This window comes from Salvelinus sp. IW2-2015, linkage group LG19, assembly GCF_002910315.2.
Source record: "Salvelinus sp. IW2-2015 linkage group LG19, ASM291031v2, whole genome shotgun sequence".
Taxonomy (NCBI): domain Eukaryota; kingdom Metazoa; phylum Chordata; class Actinopteri; order Salmoniformes; family Salmonidae; genus Salvelinus; species Salvelinus sp. IW2-2015.
In genome coordinates this window covers 37085341-37092019 of record NC_036859.1, presented here as the reverse complement: position 1 = coordinate 37092019, position 6679 = coordinate 37085341, and the positions used below count along the sequence as shown (strand labels likewise).

Sequence of the window (6679 nt, the reverse complement as noted above, 5' to 3'; positions counted from 1 at the left end):
TTTACAGAAGAGTTTAGAGTGCAGTGATGTGGCCTATAGGGAGCATTGGTGGTAAATCTGATGGCCGAATGGTAAAGTACATCTAGCCGCTCGAGAGCACCCTTACCTGCCGCTCTATAAATTACGTCTCTGTAATCTAGCATGGGTAGGATGGTCATCTGAATCAGGGTTAGTTTGGCAGATGGCGTGAAAGAGGTAGAGGAACGATAGAGGAAACCAAGTCTAGATTTAACTTTAGCCTGCAGCTTTGATATGTGCTGAGAGAAGGACAGTGTAACGTCTATCCATACTCCCAAGTACTTGTATGAGGTGACTACCTCAAGCTCTAAACCCTCAGAGGTAGTAATCACACCTGTGGGGAGAGGGGCATTCTTCTTACCAAACCACATGACCTTTGTTTTGGAGGTGTTCAGAACAAGGTCAAGGGCAGAGAAAGCTTGGTGTACACTAAGAAAGCTTTGTTGTAGAGCATTTAACACAAAATAGCATCATACCCAAGAAGACTCGAGGCTGTAATCGCTTCCAAAAGTGCTTCAACAAAGTACTGAGTAAAGGGTCTGAATACTTAAGTAAATGTGATATTTCAGTTTTTTGTTTTTTAAAACATTTGCAAAAAATTCAAAAAAACTGTTTTTGCTTTGTCATTATGGGTTATTGTGATGTCATTATGAGGTATTGTGATGTCATTATGGGTTATTGCATGTAGATTGATGAGGAAAAAACAATGTAATCAATTTTAGAATAAGGCTGTAACGTAACAAAATGTGGAAAAAGTCCAGGGGTCTGAATTCTTTCCAAATGCACTGTATGTAAAATACTTGCAAATACTTGAGGTTAGTTTGGAGCTTGTCCAGTATACAATGGAACGATTGAAATAGTCTCAAAAAGTATGTGCTAGTGTTTGTGGCAATGTATTACTTTCACCCATCTATATCCTAAACCACACTGGCTCTGTTAACTTTTTAAGAAGTGATTAAGTGCTACCACTTAAAAGGCAAGTAAATCAATAGGAACAGTCTTGGCCTGATACAGAAGACTCTTCTCTCATGGGGATTCTGAAATGGTCCGCACCGTTGATTGTTGGCGATTTCGAGAACTTTGATGTCAAATTGGCAATGACTTCAGGACACACAGGCTGCAGGACCATGGACAGCGCCCGCATCCAACAGGAACGTGTGGCGATTACTACCGCACAGAATAACATGAACCTAACACTGAAACTATCACAGCACTGCACTTAGCCTAAATGTTGTTAGATTTTAGTCAAAAGAAATTGAGAGTCGGGCAGCGTATGGATAGTGTAGCCTACTGTAGCCCACTTGTCCTGTAATGTCCCAAGGATCCGGGATAGCATAGCACAGACCCTGTGAGGACGTGCTGTTCACTGGCGCAGACGTCAGCTGTGAAAGTGGTACAGCAATATAAACACTGACTGAGGGACTTTAGTCCAGCCGTGTGTGTGGATTTTAAGTAGACTACCACACGGTGGAGCACAGCCCCGTCAAACGTTGCTGGTTTAAACCCTGAACTGGAAAACAAAGTTATAGATTCCCAACGAGGGGCTTAGCCTATTTTGATCCACGTTTAGAAAACAAATTCCTCAAAGCAACAAGTGACTCAGCCATCAACTTTAATATATTGTTAGCCAACTCAGAAGCCCACATTTTTCAACTTTCCTAAAAATGCCAAGCACAAATTAGCTCTTGTTCAATCCACTGCGCGCGCTTGTGTAGCGAAAACGGATTGCGATGATCGTGTCCAACGTGAGCTTCAGCGGCTGCACGAGGGCCAATAGCGCGCTGTGTACGGGTGCTGCAGAGAGGCACCTGGAACACAATTTATCCCGCACCACTCTCAGCCCGACCGGGAACCTGATAGTCTCAGTGTGTTTGGGCTTCATTGGCACCTTCGGGTTCCTCAACAACCTCCTGGTTCTCGTCCTCTTCTGCCGTTACAAGGTGCTGCGCTCGCCTATCAACTTGCTACTGATTAACATTTCATTCAGTGATCTGCTGGTGTGTGTGGTGGGAACTCCGTTCAGTTTCGCGGCAAGTACACAGGGAAGATGGCTCATAGGAGAAAGTGGGTGTGTATGGTACGGCTTTGCCAATTCACTATTAGGTAAGTGTACTGTAACCTTGCTTCATTCATGTTTGGTTATGTTTCAAAATGTGGTTTTAAAAGAGCTAGTCTACCCTAGATGTGGTGTGCACTTTTGGAATCTGGCCAGCACAATGCGTAAAGAGGGGATAGCCTATGCTTGGTAGTATTATTTTATAATTTCATTTGAATATTACAATTGCACGTCGATAGGCTTCTTACGGTGGTTTGCAGGTCGAGGTTAATGATGGATCAGAAATCTTGTCGCAAAATCCCTTCTGAAGTCTGTCACTCATTTATTTGTGATAGCTAAAATATTCAAAATAAATGAAATACCATAAGTTGTCATAAACATTTTTAAAACAGGCTAGTAAAAAAATATCTCTGGTCGATCAATCTGCATTATGTTGTTCATCATTGTAAGTATAGACTACAGTACATGAACATAGCTCTTCCGTCCACTGGCGTCCATATACATTAAAGGACATTTGCAATAAGCGTGTAGACATTTTATTTTGTCGTTATAACTGTTTAATGCGCCCCTCCGAACGCATCGTGAGTCATATACTGTATGTTATAGTCTGTTCTAATGGTTTTCAGGGACTGTCAGGAAGGCTACTATCAAAGTTGCCATGAAATATGTTGACTTCAAAGGATAACGAAAAGGCGTTTGAGGGCACCGGCAGGTCGCTGTCATGTACTCTCACCGACCTTGCATTTTTGTTGGGTGACTGTGCAAGGCATATTGTAAAGTCTTACAATAGACTCACCACAGGCCTCCTCGCCAAGAATCATATATAACATTATAATGCTCAGAAGATACGTAAAGCTTTAGTCACAATCAGCTGTGGGTGTTATAACTGTCTATTTAAGCAATACGGCCCGAGAGTGTGTGGTATATGGCCAATGCAAGTGCCTGGACACAGCCCTTAGCCATGGTATATTGGCCATATACTACAAATCCCAGAGGTGCCTTTATTGCTATTATAAAGTGATTACCAATGTAATTAGAGCTGTAAAAATACATGTTTTGTCATACCTGTGGTATACGGTCTGATATACCACATCTGTCAGCCAATCAGCATTCAGGGCTCCAACCATCCAGTTTATAATTACTGATACACCATGCTGTGTAATAGGTTCGCTGTCTACCAGATATTCAGGATACCCTTGATGTCATGTGATTTCAAGCGAGCTGAATTGTGCAATGTCATCAGTTCTGTGATACTGTTTCACTCCCTCACAAATGTCTGGAGTTTCCCTTGATTATTTGATTTAGATCTGTGCCATGCTGGCTTAGTCTCATGAGATAAATTGTCTGCTGATGTAAATACTCCAGTTTGGCTTATTCAGAGATATCAGTCGACCTCTTTGTGTTGTTGGTTTTTACAGTTGTTTTTGGAGTTGGGCATCCTCATAGCTCTCCCCATAGCCCAACTCTCTTGCTGCCTTGCACATTAAACTGTCCAAAGTGCATTAGTCCATCCAACCATGCCTCGATAGGCTGTACAGGAAGAATCATCTATATTCCTGCGATCTGTTTGCCGATATAAACACAAGTTTAATTCAACTGGCCATATTTGGGGCTGCTCACGTTGTTCTAGATCAGAGCCTGTCCACCTTCTCTTTTCATAACATCTCAGGCTCTCTGTTATCTTAATACAACAGTATTGAGCAGCTATAGCTCTCCTTAATAGTCTCCGTAAAAAAAACCCCACTAGCATACACGTTTTTATTTGTCCAGACCTGCATTGATATCAATTGGCACCATTTTGAATATAAATTTCATGTTTCAATCCAGTAGGGCACATCTAAACCAGTTTTTAGCTGCCCCAAATCACAGCCAATTACTAGTCCCTTTCGTGATGACCAACGATAAGGGCTGTACTGTCAGCCCGACATGCTGTCACAAAGAGATATACGTGTTGGTTTTCCATCTGTCCCTTGTGATGAAGCGATGCAGGGCGGTGCAAAGACATTCAGGGGGGGCAAATGCTCAAAGTCTCAAAAATTGCACATTCAACTTTGTATCATGCATCCAGTTTTTGCCATCCAATTTAGATGAAATGTTCCATTAAATAAGTCTTCCACACTGGTTTGCCTAGAAATGCTTCACAGGTAGTGGCAGTGAACTACGGTGAACAACAGAATACAACAATCACTATTGGCCTGTTAAATATACAGATGTGTTTTTCATGAAAATTATTTTGAGCGATACTCCAGCAGGCTGTAATTAATGTGTTATTGGGAAATGAGAAAGAAAGTTGAATATATTTCGAAAAATTATGTTCTCCTGTCTTCAACAGCTTTCTTCTGACACTCGAAAGAAAAGTGCTTTTCTGTGGCGTTGTGGGCAGTATCAGAACACATTTACAACTTTCTTTGATATAGGAACATTGTTAGTACATCCCTTCAGGCTACATTGGTGGTTTCTTTGTGACATTTTATGCCTCCAAATTGAAAGGAAGCTCACACATCATCATATCAGCTCCTCAGAGATGCATTAGTAATTTTGGATGGGATTTGGTATTTCATTGTGATCATTTCAGACACACTGATGCACGTCTCTTAGTCTCGCTTTATTGCTTTCTAGGTTACCAACTATATCTCAGAGATATTCGTGGTTTCGCATCGCTTAAATTAGCCTCTGAAATGGTATCTCAGGCAGCGTTTACACAAGCAGCCCAATTCGGATATATTTTCTACAAATTGAGTTTTTGACCAATCACATCCGATCTTTTCACATAAGATATTTTTCAGATCTGATTGTTCCAATTAAAAAAATACCAATTAGTGAAACAAATATAAACACAGCCACAGTGCGATCCGCAAGGAGCCAATTTACTAAAACTCTTTGACAAGTATTTGGCGTCTGAATCTGAGGCACGGAGTGTGATAGCTAAGCACTGTTGCTACCAGACATCAACAAGGCTCCTTATTCCATTAGCTGTGGCTAAGGAATTACTGTACAAGTCACAGAGTCATTGCTGAAGTGATTATTTCTCTGTTTCAGTGTTATGGACTCAGGCTGGTCTTATGCAGGCTTGTCAGGAAAATACTCAGAGAAGGAACAATGTGCCACACATCATCAGTATGTGTCATACATCATCAGTATGTGTCATACATCATCAGTATGTGTCATACATCATCAGTATGTGTCATACATCATCATAGTGTGTCACATCATCAGTAGTGTGTCATACATCCAGTATGTGTCACACATCATCGTATGTTCATAACATCATCAGTATGTGTCATACAATCAGTATGTGTCATCATATCAATATATGTCATACATAATCAGTATGTGTCATACATCATCAGTATGTGTCAATACATCATCAGTATGTGTCATAAATAACATCATCAGTATGTGTCATAACAATCATTCAGTAGCTTCATCAGTCAATCATTATGTGTCATACATCATCAGTATGTGTCATACATCATCAGTATGTGTCATACATTCATCAGTATGTTTCATGTATCTATCATCAGTATGTGCACATCATCATAGTCATCATAGCCTTGATAAGATAATCACTTTTGGGACCAAAACAGAATGTAACACATAATGTATCAGAGATAAATATATTGACATGCGCGATAGAGTGTGAAGCAAAAGTCTGCATTCGTCAGCACCCACACTGTTAGCTGTGTGACAGAAAATTCTGACCAGGGATAACCTCTCACATCAGAGCCAATTCAGAGTTGAGTTAAGCGTGCAACACTCAGAATTTTGCGTAAATCATTAATTCATGTCAATGGGAACTTCCGCAGAAATGTGTGTTGAGGCTAGAATCCTTAGTTGCTACATACATTTTTGGACTTATAATTAATTATAATATAGCCATTGATTCTTCAAAAATATAACTTCTAATGCCTCATGAGCTTAGTTCAACTGTCACACCCATCAAAACCTAAAATATAAGCTTGTTTAACTCCAATGTTTGTAAACAATGTAAATGTAAAACAAATACCTAGTAGCACCAAAAGATGGTTAAAGCTGCAATATGTCACTTTTTTGGGTACCCGACCAAATTCACAGAGACATGTGAGTTATAGTTCGGTCATTCTCATTGAAAGCAAGTCTAAGAAGCGGCGATCTGTTTCTATGTGCTCTATTCTATGCTTCCCATGCTTTAGTTGTCACGACATCTGCCGAAGTCGAAGCCTCTCCTTGTTCGGGCGTGCTCGGCGGTCGACGTCACCGGGCTTCTAGCCATCATTGATCCATTTTTCATTTCCATTGGTTTTGTCTTGATCTTCATACACACCAGGTTGAATCCGCATGTCTTCCTGTTGTGTATTTAACCCTCTGTTTCCCCTCATGTCTTTGTCAGAGATTGTTTGTATGTCAGTGTTGTATATCTTTTGTATTGGTGCGCGACGGGTCCTCGTACCCATTTAGTTATTTGTTACATGTAGTGTTTGGAGTATGTTTCGCTCATTGTTATTAAATCACTCCATTACACTCTGTTTGATTCTCCTGCGCCTGACTTCCCTGCCACCTATACACACGACGCTGACAGAATCTCTGACCCCCCAAAAATGAAGTCAGCAGGAGAAGGTACCTCGG

General features: G+C 40.8%; 1 pseudogene; it reads left to right on the top strand.

The window, feature by feature from the left end:
- The first annotated feature begins 1703 nt into the window (after positions 1 to 1703).
- Positions 1704 to 6679, top strand: part of LOC111979103 (pinopsin-like) — a 61654-nt pseudogene continuing 56678 nt past the window's right edge.